This window comes from Bufo bufo, chromosome 4, assembly GCF_905171765.1.
Source record: "Bufo bufo chromosome 4, aBufBuf1.1, whole genome shotgun sequence".
Classification (NCBI taxonomy): domain Eukaryota; kingdom Metazoa; phylum Chordata; class Amphibia; order Anura; family Bufonidae; genus Bufo; species Bufo bufo.
In genome coordinates this window covers 282,715,901-282,728,828 of record NC_053392.1, presented here as the reverse complement: position 1 = coordinate 282,728,828, position 12,928 = coordinate 282,715,901, and the positions used below count along the sequence as shown (strand labels likewise).

Genomic DNA, 12,928 nt, shown 5'->3' with positions numbered 1-12,928 from the left:
TGTGCGCTTGGCAGCTGAAGGAATCTGCTGGTCCCATGTTCATATAAGCTGAGGAAAATGAAGTTTTTAATGTATGCAAATGAGCCTCTAGGAGCAACGGGGGTGTTGCCATTACTCCTAGAGGCTCAGCTCTCTCTGCACCTGCCGCGTCTTCTTCACTTTGATTGACAGGGCCAGCTGTGATGACGTTTTCACTGCCTGGCCCTGTAAAAAGTGCAAAGGGCATGGCAGATGCAGAGTGAGCTGTGCCACTTGGTGTAATGGCAACACCCAATTGCTCCTAGAGGCTCATTTGCATACATGAAAACTTCATTTTTCTCAGCAATGTGGACACATATGAACATGGGACCAACACAGATCCCTTCAGCTGCCAAGTGCACGTGTAACAGGTCAGCCAGTTTCATAGGTACAAATCTGCTGACAGATGCCCTTTAAATAAAACCTGGCCCAGATTTACTAATTCTAGACCTGCACCAGATTTATCACTGGCTCAGGCTGAATCATACATTTTGTAAAGGCATAGACTATTTTCACTGACTGTATACCAACTGTTGGTTGGCTTTTTAGTACAGGAATTGTGGCTCAATTGTGATGCAAAATGGTGAATCTTAGGCCCTACCCTTTTCCCGTGAAGCTCTGCCCTCGTGCATGAAATGAGGCCACTTTTTAGACAGATTTTCAGTGCAGACACATTAGTAAATCTGGGTCACTGTGTAGTAATACAACCATTCAGAGGTAAGGGGAATTGATCACAAAGGTGCTTAGATTGGACTACCCTTTAACCCCTTCAGGACCAAGCAAATCCGATGGCAACATTTTTGCTTTTAATCCCCGCTTTCCAACGGTCATTAACTCCTATTCTATAACGATAGGAGGGCTTGCTTTTTGCGGGACGAGTTGCATTTTTTAATCGCACCATTTAGTGGTTCATATAACGGCAAAGGAAGTATTAGTCAGGTGGAATGAAAAAAAAACAAATGCAATTCTGTCATTGTTTTTTGGGGTTTGAGTTCACTGCATTACCATGTTGTAAAAATGACCTAAAAGTATTATTCTGTGGGTCAGTATGATTACAGGGATACCACATTTTTTATTATTTTTGTAATGCTTTACTTCTGTACTTTGAAAACAATGACAATTTTTTTAGACAATTCTTTTAAGGAGGTGAGGTGAAAAACAAAACAGGACTTCTGAAACTGGGATTTATTTTTATTCATAAGATAAATGGGAAAAGGTTATTTTTAACTTTTTATATTTGTGCTTATATATACACTGCTCAAAAAAATAAAGGGAACACTTAAACAACACAATGTAACTCCAAGTCAATCACACTTCTGTGAAATTAAACTGTCCACTTAGGAAGCAACACTGAGTGACAATCAATTTCACATGCTGTTGTGCAAATGGGATAGACAACAGGTGGAAATTATAGGCAATTAGCAAGACACCCCCAATAAAGGAGTGGTTCTGCAGGTGGTGATCACAGACCACTTCTCAGTTCCTATGCTTCCTGGCTGATGTTTTGGTCACTTTTGAATGCTGGCCGTGCTTTCACTCTAGTGGTAGCACGAGACGGAGTCTACAATCCACACAAGTGGCTCAGGTAGTGCAGCTTATCCAGGATGGCACATCAATGCGAGCTGTGGCAAGAAGGTTTGCTGTGTCTGTCAGCGTAGTGTCCAGAGATGGAGGCGCTACCAGGAGACAGGCAAGTACATCGGGAGACATGGAGGAGGCCGTAGGAGGGCGACAACCCAGCAGCAGGACCGCTACCTCCGCCTTTGTGCAAGGAGGAAACAGGAGGAGCACTGCCAGAGCCCTGCAAAATGACCTCCAGCAGGCCACAAATGTGCATGTGTTGCTCAAATGGTCAGAAACAGACTCCATCAGGGTGATATGAGGGCCGACGTCCACAGGTGGGGGTTGGGCTTACAGCCCAACACCGTGCAGGACGTTTGGCATTTGCCAGAGAACACCAAGATTGGGAAATTCGCCACTTGCGCCCTGTGCTCTTCACAGATGAAAGCAGGTTCACACTGAGCACATGTGACAGACGTGACAGAGTCTGGAGACGCCATGGAGAACGTTCTGCTGCCTGCAACATCCTCCAGCATGACCGGTATGGCAATTGGGTCAGTAATGGTGTGGGGTGGCATTTCTTTGGAGGGCCGCACAGCCCTCCATGTGCTCGACAGAGGTAGCCTGACTGCCATTAGGTACCGAGATGAGATCCTCAGACCCCTTGTGAGACCATATGCTGGTGCGGTTGGCCCTGGGTTCCTCCTAATGCAAGACAATGCTAGACCTCATGTGGCTGGTGTGTGTCAGCAGTTCCTGCAAGACAAAGGCATTGATGCTATGGACTGGCCCCGCCCGTTCCCCAGACCTGAATCCAATTGAGCACATCTCGGACATCATGTCTCGCTCTATCCACCAACGTCACGTTGCACCACAAACTGTCCAGGAGTTGGCAGATGCTTTAGTCCAGGTCTGGGAGGAGATCCCTCAGGAGACCGTACGCCACCTCATCAGGAGCATGCACAGGCGTTGTAGGGAGGTCATACAGGCACGTGGAGGCCACACACACTACTGAGCCTCATTTTGACTTGTTTTAAGGACATTACATCAAAGTTGGATCAGCCTGTAGTGTGTTTTCCACTTTAATTTTGAGTGTGACTCCAAATCCAGACTCCATGGGTTGAAAAATTTGATTTAAATGTAAAATGATGATGTAAAGAACAAAGTATTTCAGAAGAATATTTAATTAACTCACTCAGATCTAGGATGTGTTATTTTTGTGTTCCCTTTATTTTTTTGAGCAGTGTATATATATATATATTATATATATATATATATTACAGTACAGACCAAAAGTTTGGACACACCTTCTCATTCAAAGAGTTTTCTTTATTTTCATGACTATGAAAATTGTAGACTCACATTGAAGGCATCAAAACTATGAATTAACACATGTGGAATTATATACATAACAAACAAGTGTGAAACAACTGAAAATATGTCATATTCTAGGTTCTTCAAAGTAGCCACCTTTTGCTTTGATTACTGCTTTGCACACTCTTGGCATTCTCTTGATGAGCTTCAAGAGGTAGTCCCCTGAAATGGTTTTCACTTCACAGGTGTGCCCTGTCAGGTTTAATAAGTGGGATTTCTTGCCTTATAAATGGGGTTGGGACCATCAGTTGCGTTGAGGAGAAGTCAGGTGGATACACAGCTGATAGTCCTACTGAATAGACTGTTAGAATTTGTATTATGGCAAGAAAAAAGCAGCTAAGTAAAGAAAAGCGAGTGGCCATCATTACTTTAAGAAATGAAGGTCAGTCAGTCAGTCGAAAAATTGGGAAAACTTTGAAAGTAAGGGCTATTTGACCATGAAGGAGAGTGATGGGGTGCTGCGCCAGATGACCTGGCCTCCACAGTCACCGGACCTGAACCCAATCGAGATGGTTTGGGGTGAGCTGGACCGCAGAGTGAAGGCAAAAGGGCCAACAAGTGCTAAGCATCTCTGGGAACTCCTTCAAGACTGTTGGAAGACCATTTCAGGTGACTACCTCTTGAAGCTCATCAAGAGAATGCCAAGAGTGTGCAAAGCAGTATAATAGCAAAAGGCGGCTACTTTGAAGAACCTAGAATATGACATATTTTCAATTGTTTCACTTGTTTGTTATGTACTGTATATAATTCCACATGTGTTAATTCATAGTTTTAATGCCTTCATAGTCATGAAAATAAGAAAACTCTTTGAATGAGAAGGTGTGTCCAAACTTTTGGTCTGTACTGTATATATTTATTATTTATTTTTAATTAATTTACTAATCTTTAACTTGCAATTGTTTGATTGCTTGTACATAAATATACTGTGATACCTCTGCATTGAATTGAATTGTCATTCTTCTGGCATCCTATTAAACCCTGCCAGAGGTAAGGTATAATAGGAGTCCTAACATGGCAGGCCTGGGGGACTTCACAATGACCCCAGCTGCCATAACATCTGATAGACACACATTGACTGCATCAGGGTGGGGGTGTTTGGGAAGATGCTGCAGTCGCTGTTGAGAGATAATATCATTACAGACAGGATTAAAATGAGTTAACTGCAGTAAAGTAATCTGTATGGCGCCAATTATTAGACATAGTGGCCAGTGCAAAAACTGCAGGATTTTTAGTTTTAGTTTAAATATAAAAGTGACATGAAAAATGAAAAATAACAAATCAAAAATTATTTAAAAATATGTTAAACATAAAAAAGTGTTTTAAACAGACAGCAGGTCATTTTCTGATGACACATTCCTTTTAACAGATCATGGGGTCCAACACCAGGCACCCCTGCCAATCTGCTGCTGTTAGCACATGGTTGAGGATGGCAGCCTTTTCCTCAGACTGTAATGTCACGTACTTCGGTCACATGGTCTTTGTGCAGTGTAGTCCTATTTAAGTGAAAGGGACTGAATTGCAATACCAAACACAGCTGTTATCCAATGTGCAATGCTGTGCTTGGTATAGTGTGAAGAGACCATAGTGCTTGACTGTCTTCAGGTAGCTGATCTGCGGGGATGCCACGTGTCAGACCCCAACAATCAGATATTGATAATAGCTCATCAATATTTAATTCCTGGAAAACCCCTTTAACTTTTAGAAAAAGGAAAAAGGAAATCACATAGAAACAAAAAAGCAGCAGCTAACACCTATGAAATGTTACGTGGGAAGTGTGGTTTACAGCAATTAAACACATGCTGAAGTTGTGAAGCTCAGAAAGATCTATATTAAATGCAGCAAAAATAAATATTTTTCAGCAGTAGTTTGGAAAACACCATATTGTTATATACAGCAACAAATACAGTACATCAGCTTTAGGCTACATGCACACGGCCGTATCCATTTTGCGGTCCGCAAACCACAGATCTGCAAAATACGGATGCTAACAGTGTGCATGCCATATTTTTCTACTAGAACTGGCTATTCTTTTCCACAAAACAGACAAGAATAGGATATGTGTGCTGTCCACATTTTTACAGACCCATAGAAATGAATGGGTCCACTTGTGATCCACAAAAACGCAGATCAGACGCGGGTCAAATCTTTGGTCTTCTGCATGTAGCCTAACTATGCCAGTTTCTGTTGTATCAGGAGTGTTACCCTCATCACAAATGTCTGGCACCAAGGTATATTTCACCTGCACCCTTCCCCAGAAACTTTTCCCAATCTAAAGTTGTGTGAGGAGCTATACTGAAAACATACCAGTAAGTCCTTGCTCTCACACAGTGTTCAGTATTCAGGGGGTTTTGAGTGGTCTCTCCTACAGGACTGTCTGGGTCTTTTATAAGACACTTGTTAAAGGGGTTATCCAACACTTGACTTTTTTAACAGACCCCTTTAGAGTGACTGGACCTGGAGTGGGGTTCATAGTAACCTGGTATCTGCTGCTGGATTCTGCTCCATCACTCCGCGGCAGCTGTCACGGACCGATGTAGCCAATCACTGACCGTAGTGGCTACATGTCACCCATGCTGTATGTCACTGGGTCACTTGCGGCACGGGTGACAGGTCACCGCTAAGGCCAGTGATTGGTTGTGGCAATTAGCAGTAATCTACATGCAGTTGCCACAGCCTTTGTATGGGCAAGCTAAGGGTATGATCAGATGGAGTGGCTACACCCACCCACTGCATGATTTTCTGGTAAAATCATGCGGCCATAGACTGCCGCCAGTGGTGTGACTTGGCCAAATGCAGTCAGCTACACTGTCTGGCCAAGGCCTATCCAATCAGGTTAACCATGATCAGCTGCTCTTTTTATGTATGTCATGGCTTGGTTTACACATGTCAGTAAATGAAAGTTCTACAATATTAGAATTTGTCAAAACATATGAGAAAAGTGACCATTCATACATTTCCTAGACTGGATAAGGACAATGAACCATTATGATGTTTCCACTGATCGTAGAGATTAGTGTCCAGTCTAAATGTAGAACAGATCAACAATAAAATCTTGTATATTACTGATCAAAATTAATTGTGCATACATAAAAGTCATCACAATTAAAATACTCTGGTCAAAAACTGTTGCTATAGAAAAAGCCCAAAACGGGCACTGAATGAATAGCTACACTGGGAATTGCACTGCATTACAGCCGCTCCCCTCTTCTCTGAGTAACAGCTGGAGCATCCAACCAGGAGACCACTACAGCTGTCACTCAGACTACAGGGGAGTGGCCGTAAGAGCACTTCAAAGTGAAGCTCCGCCTCCAGTGCACTTGCAGGAGAAGAACCTGTCAAAATAAATATTCTCACTATTACTGTCAATAAAAGCTCCACTAAGTGTATGTTTTTCCTTCTCTCCCTAGCCCCTACCTAGCACTGTCAGCAGTTTTGCATGGTTAAAACTGCTGATAGACTCCCTTCAATCCAGTTCCTACCACAATGGAGCTAGTAATAACATGACTGACGCAAGTACATGCACACCCCCACAGAGAAGTAAATCACACATAATATATTTCACAGGTGGAAGAAATGTGCCCTATCAGGGTATATGGACATCATAAAGGGGTCCGTGCTCTGATCAGACAACCCCTTTAACATACTAACAATATAGAGACTGGTTCATGTTTGGGATTAAAGATCTGCCCCTCTTACTACAAGGTAAAGATAACAATGTTGGCAGCGGTAAACCATGAACCGCACTTTCTGGGCTCATTTACCTTCCACATTTCTGAAATGAGGCTTCATAATCATGCCATGAAGTTTGACCCAGTTTAAGAGTCAAGAGCCATTGTCAAATATGATAAATAAGCAGCAGCCCCGTGCTTTACTATGCATACAAGTGACAGCACTACCTGTGGGTGTACTGTTTCAGGAAAAACACAGCAATCCATCACAGTTCTAGATATTCTCTGAACAGAACATTTATTTATTACATTCTAATTAGTAATGGGACACAAATATGGGAAAATGACATGTCATCGGTACAGGAAAATACAAGTCACCCGTACATACTAAATGGTAAAACACTCGGTAACACTGACATGGAAAAGGATCTAGGAATTTTAATAAACAGCAAACTAAGCTGCAGAAACCAGAGTCAGGCAGCTGCTGCCAAGGCCAATAAGATAATGGGTTGCATCAAAAGGGGCATAGATGCCCATGATGAGAACATAGTCCTACAACTTTACAAATCGCTAGTCAGACCACACATGGAGTACTGTGTACAGTTCTGGGCTCCTGTAAACAAGGCAGACATAGCAGAGCTGGAGAGGGTCCAGAGGAGGGCAACTAAAGTAATAACTGGAATGGGGCGACTACAGTACCCTGAAAGATTATCAAAATTAGGGTTATTCACTTTAGAAAAAAGACGACTGAGGGGAGATCTAATTACTATGTATAAATATCAGGGGTCAGTACAGAGATCTCTCCATCATCTATTTATCCCCAGGACTGTGACGAGAGGGCATCCTCTGCGTCTGGAGGAAAGAAGGTTTGTACACAAACATAGAAGAGGATTCTTTACGGTAAGAGCAATGAGACTATGGAACTCTCTGCCTGAGGAGGGGGTGATGGTGAGTACAAGAAAGGAATTCAAGAGGGGCCTGGATGTATTTCTGGAGTGTAATAATATTACAGGCTATAGCTACTAGAGAGGGGTCGTTGATCCAGGGAGTTATTCGGATTGGAGTCGGGAAGGAATTTTTTATTCCCCTAAAGTGGGGAAAATTGGCTTCTACCTCATGTTTTTTTTTTTGCCTTCCTCTGGATCAACTTGCAGGATAACAGGCCGAACTGGATGGACAAATGTATTTTTTCATCCTTATAACCTATGTTACTATGTAACAGAAAATATCACAATAAAGATGTAAGGACTATGGAGAACCATGAATAACAAAGTAATGTGAGATGACAGACTCAGCTCTGCCACGTCTGTATAATGAAGCCAGTGTGTACATGACTTTCTGGAGTATAAGGAATGACATGACCTACACTTTTGGCTGCTCTATAGGGCCAGATCTTCTTGCTCAATTATAGAATTAACAAAATAAACACCCGATGAGGCTGGATACTGCATGACCAGCTTGGACACAATCCAGTGTCTCTGCCTCTTCACTACTGCAGGTCCCAATGCGGCAAAAAGATGACTTCATATACTTGTCAACGGACTGCCAACCAATGCCTATCTGAAATGATGTGTAAGTATTCTGTCACCTGCAAGTGTTTGGTGGGAGTCTGACAGCTGGGACCTGCAATGATCATGATAACTGGGGTCTTCTGTGTGAATGGAGTAGTGGTCGAGCATCCACACTGTCACTCTTTTCACTGTCTTTGGGACTGACAGATAGCGGAGTACCAGACTTGGATGGAGGGCATGCTTGACCACCGCTCTATTCAAACAGGGAACATGGAACCATATATATTTTTTAATTTTCAGCTACAGTATGTCGACTATCCAATACTTTCTTTCCTTTATCCTTGCATTTATGAGTACCTATAGTTACCTATTGTGCTATGCCAAGTAAAAATACAATAACCTCTCAACCTCATACGGTTGTCTTTTATACAGGGAGTGCAGAATTATTAGGCAAGTTGTATTTTTGAGGATTAATTTTATTATTGAACAACAACCATGTTCTCAATGAACCCAAAAAACTCATTAATATCAAAGCTGAATATTTTTGGAAGTAGTTTTTAGTTTGTTTTTAGTATTAGCTATTTTAGGGGGATATCTGTGTGTGCAGGTGACTATTACTGTGCATAATTATTAGGCAACTTAACAAAAAACAAATATATACCCATTTCAATTATTAATTTTTACCAGTGAAACCAAATATAACATCTCAACATTCACAAATATACATTTCTGACATTCAAAAAACAAAACAAAAACAAATCAGTGACCAATATAGCCACCTTTCTTTGCAAGGACACTCAAAAGCCTGCCATCCATGGATTCTGTCAGTGTTTTGATCTGTTCACCATCAACATTGCGTGCAGCAGCAACCACAGCCTCCCAGACACTGTTCAGAGAGGTGTACTGTTTTCCCTCCTTGTAAATCTCACATTTGATGATGGACCACAGGTTCTCAATGGGGTTCAGATCAGGTGAACAAGGAGGCCATGTCATTAGATTTTCTTCTTTTATACCCTTTCTTGCCAGCCACGCTGTGGAGTACTTGGACGCGTGTGATGGAGCATTGTCCTGCATGAAAATCATGTTTTTCTTGAAGGATGCAGACTTCTTCCTGTACCACTGCTTGAAGAAGGTGTCTTCCAGAAACTGGCAGTAGGACTGGGAGTTGAGCTTGACTCCATCCTCAACCCGAAAAGGCCCCACAAGCTCATCTTTGATGATACCAGCCCAAACCAGTACTCCACCTCCACCTTGCTGGCGTCTGAGTCGGACTGGAGCTCTCTGCCCTTTACCAATCCAGCCACGGGCCCATCCATCTGGCCCATCAAGACTCACTGTCATTTCATCAGTCCATAAAACCTTAGAAAAATCAGTCTTGAGATATTTCTTGGCCCAGTCTTGACATTTCAGCTTGTGTGTCTTGTTCAGTGGTGGTCGTCTTTCAGCCTTTCTTACCTTGGCCATGTCTCTGAGTATTGCACACCTTGTGCTTTTGGGCACTCCAGTGATGTTGCAGCTCTGAAATATGGCCAAACTGGTGGCAAGTGGCATCTTGGCAGCTGCACGCTTGACTTTTCTCAGTTCATGGGCAGTTATTTTGCGCCTTGGTTTTTCCACACGCTTCTTGCGACCCTGTTGACTATTTTGAATGAAACGCTTGATTGTTCGATGATCACGCTTCAGAAGCTTTGCAATTTTAAGAGTGCTGCATCCCTCTGCAAGATATCTCACTATTTTTGACTTTTCTGAGCCTGTCAAGTCCTTCTTTTGACCCATTTTGCCAAAGGAAAGGAAGTTGCCTAATAATTATGCACACCTAATATAGGGTGTTGATGTCATTAGACCACACCCCTTCTCATTACAGAGATGCACATCACCTAATATGCTTAATTGGTAGTAGGCTTTCGAGCCTATACAGCTTGGAGTAAGACAACATGCATAAAGAGGATGATGTGGTCAAAATACTCATTTGCCTAATAATTCTGCACGCAGTGTATGTGATCGTTAAAGCATATCTGTCACTCCATTTTACCAGGCGGCAACAACCTTCTACATATGATGAACATGAAAGATGTGGAATTTTCAATAACATACAATAACACAGTATACCAATGTTACCATTCCCATCGTGTTCAGTATTAATACAACATAGCAAATTCTGGAGAAGTAAACACAGGCTTTTGAAAGACAATTTCTTACAAGGCATTATCTCTGGGCAGGCACCCTAACATACAGCAGGGGCATGCAGGACAACCATAAATGTTTAAGGCCTCTTTCACACGGGCGTCGCGTTTGAGGGCCAGATAGGATGTGGGTCTGTCGTGGGAAAATGCACAATTTTTCCGCGCGAGTGCAAAGCGTTTTAATGTGTTTTGCACGCGCGTGAGAAAAATTGCCATGTTTGGTACCCAGACCCGAACCCGGACTTCTTCACAGAAGTTCGGGTTTGGGTTAGGTGTTATGTAGATTTTATTATTTTCCCTTATAACATGGTTATAAGGGAAAATAATAGCATTCTTAATACAGAATGGTAAGTAAATTGATGACCTGGGAGAAAAAGGACCTTTGGTGACGTCACTGCGCTCATCACATGGTCCGTCACGTGGTCCATCACATGGTCCATCACCATGGTGATGGACCATGTGATGTGCGCAGTGATGTCACCAAAGGTCCTTTTCCTCCCAGGTCCTAAAAGAAGAAGAAGACGAGCCGGGCTGCGCGAACAAGTGGATGAGGTGAGTTTAATAAAAAAATAATAATTTAACCCCTCCATCCCTAATTTACTTAGCATTCTGTATTAAGAATGCTATTATTTTCCCTTATAACCATGTTATAAGGAAAAATAATAAAGATTGGGTCCCCATCCCGATTGTCTCCTAGCAACCATGCGTGAAAATCGCACCGCATCCGCACTTGCTTGCGGATGCTTGCGATTTTCATGCAGCCCCATTCACTTCTATGGGGCCTGCGTTGCGTGAAAAACGCACAATATAGAGCTTGCTGCAATTTTCACGCAACGCACAAGTGATGCGTGAAAATCACCGCTCATGTGCACAGCCCCATAGAAATGAACGGGTCTGGATTCAGTGCGGGTGCAATGTGTTCACCTCACGCAAACTCGCTCGTGTGAAAGGAGCCTAAAGCTTATCTATGAGTTACTGCGGACACAAAGTTTCCATGTGTAAGGAGGATCTAGGAAGTGCACTCTTGTATAGTAAGAGGAGAATTGAGCTTAACTGAGCTAATGTACACAGCTCCATAAATATGATTTCAGTAAGGGATGTAAACAGATCTCAAATGGCCCCTTAGCCAAGCACAGCGTGGCCCTTGCCCAACCTAGTTTCCTAGTACACGTGCCTCCAGGAAATATGGAATACACAAATGATGCCCCAGATTTCTGACAAATTTACAATTAAGTAAATTAATTTATAAAATTGTATTAAAAAATTGCCCACTGCCTCTAATTTCTAGTTTGAAAAAAGTGAAAGGGGTGCTTCATAAACATGGAGGTCATTCTGAAGACCATGGTCCTGATCCGTATGACAAATGCCATCAGTTTGTATACGTTTTGACAGATCCAGCAGGCAGTTCCGGCGAGGGAGCTGCCTGCCGAAATCCCCTGCCGCAAGTGTGAAAGTACCCTAAGGTTTTTTTTTTTTTTTAATAAGCTATGTCAAGAGAAAAATGGAACTTGGACTATCATTAAAAGTGCATGAAATTCCTCTGAACAGAATTACGGACACAGTAAGATATAAAAAATGAGATGATTGATACTGTTTAAGTTAGTTAAAAAAAAAAACATTCTAAGGTACTTTTAAAATATGGCACTTAAGAGACCAAGCATCTGCAAGAAGTCCATTTGTACCTCAGCACCCACATGCTTCTTGGCAAAAACAGGACCAGGCAACTTTAGGTGAAAGCGGAAACCTAGAAATTAGCATTTGTCACGTCTGGATTTTCCTATTTTCTACTAATGGGATTAATTTGCATTCAGGGCAAATAACATATGAAGACGAAACCCAAACTGAAATACAATCACGTGAACAAAATATTGCATGTACTTGGTGATCTTAGAAGGAACCTTAGGGGAAAATGTGTAGAAAACCTATTTGCGCCAAAATTGCACCAATTTGTGCCACTTTTTAGATAGATTCTAAATGCAGACACATTAGTAAATCTGGGTCTCAGTGTTTGGGTCTTGCTGCAGCAGTGATTTTATGAAAACTACAGCATTTTCATATGTTAGGCTACTTTCACACTTGCGGCAGAGGAATTCGGCAGGCAGTTCCGTCGCCAGAATCCGGCAATCCGGACGCAAACGGATGGCATTTGTCAGATGGATCCGGATGCAGATTCGTCTGACAAATGCATTGAAATACCGGATCCGTCTCTCCAGGTTCATACGGAAAAACGGATCCGGTATTTATTTTTTTCACAGATTTAAAGGTCTGCGCATGCGCGGACCGTAAGAACGGATCCGTCAATGCGGCAATTTTAATGCCGGATCCGGCACTAATACACTTTAATGTAAATTAATGCCGGATCCAGTATTCCAGCAAGTGTTCAGGATTTTTGGCCGGAGAGAAAAAATACAGCATGCTGCGGTATTTTCTCTGGCCAAAAAACGTAAGAGGGACTGAACTGATGCATCCTGAACGGATTGCTTTCCATTCAGAATGCATTAGGATAAAACTGATCAGTTCTTTTCTGGTATTGAGCTCCTGTGATGGAACTCAACACCGGAAAAGTAAAACGCTAGTGTGAAAGTACCCTTAGTGACCCAGCACTGGAATCAGG

The 12,928-nt window shown here is 42.4% G+C and overlaps 1 protein-coding gene across 1 annotated transcript in view; it reads right to left on the bottom strand.

Moving 5' to 3' along the window:
• RIMS1 (regulating synaptic membrane exocytosis 1) overlaps window positions 1-12,928 on the bottom strand; it is a 293,279-nt gene that overhangs the window by 210,582 nt on the left and 69,769 nt on the right. The window lies entirely within an intron of this gene.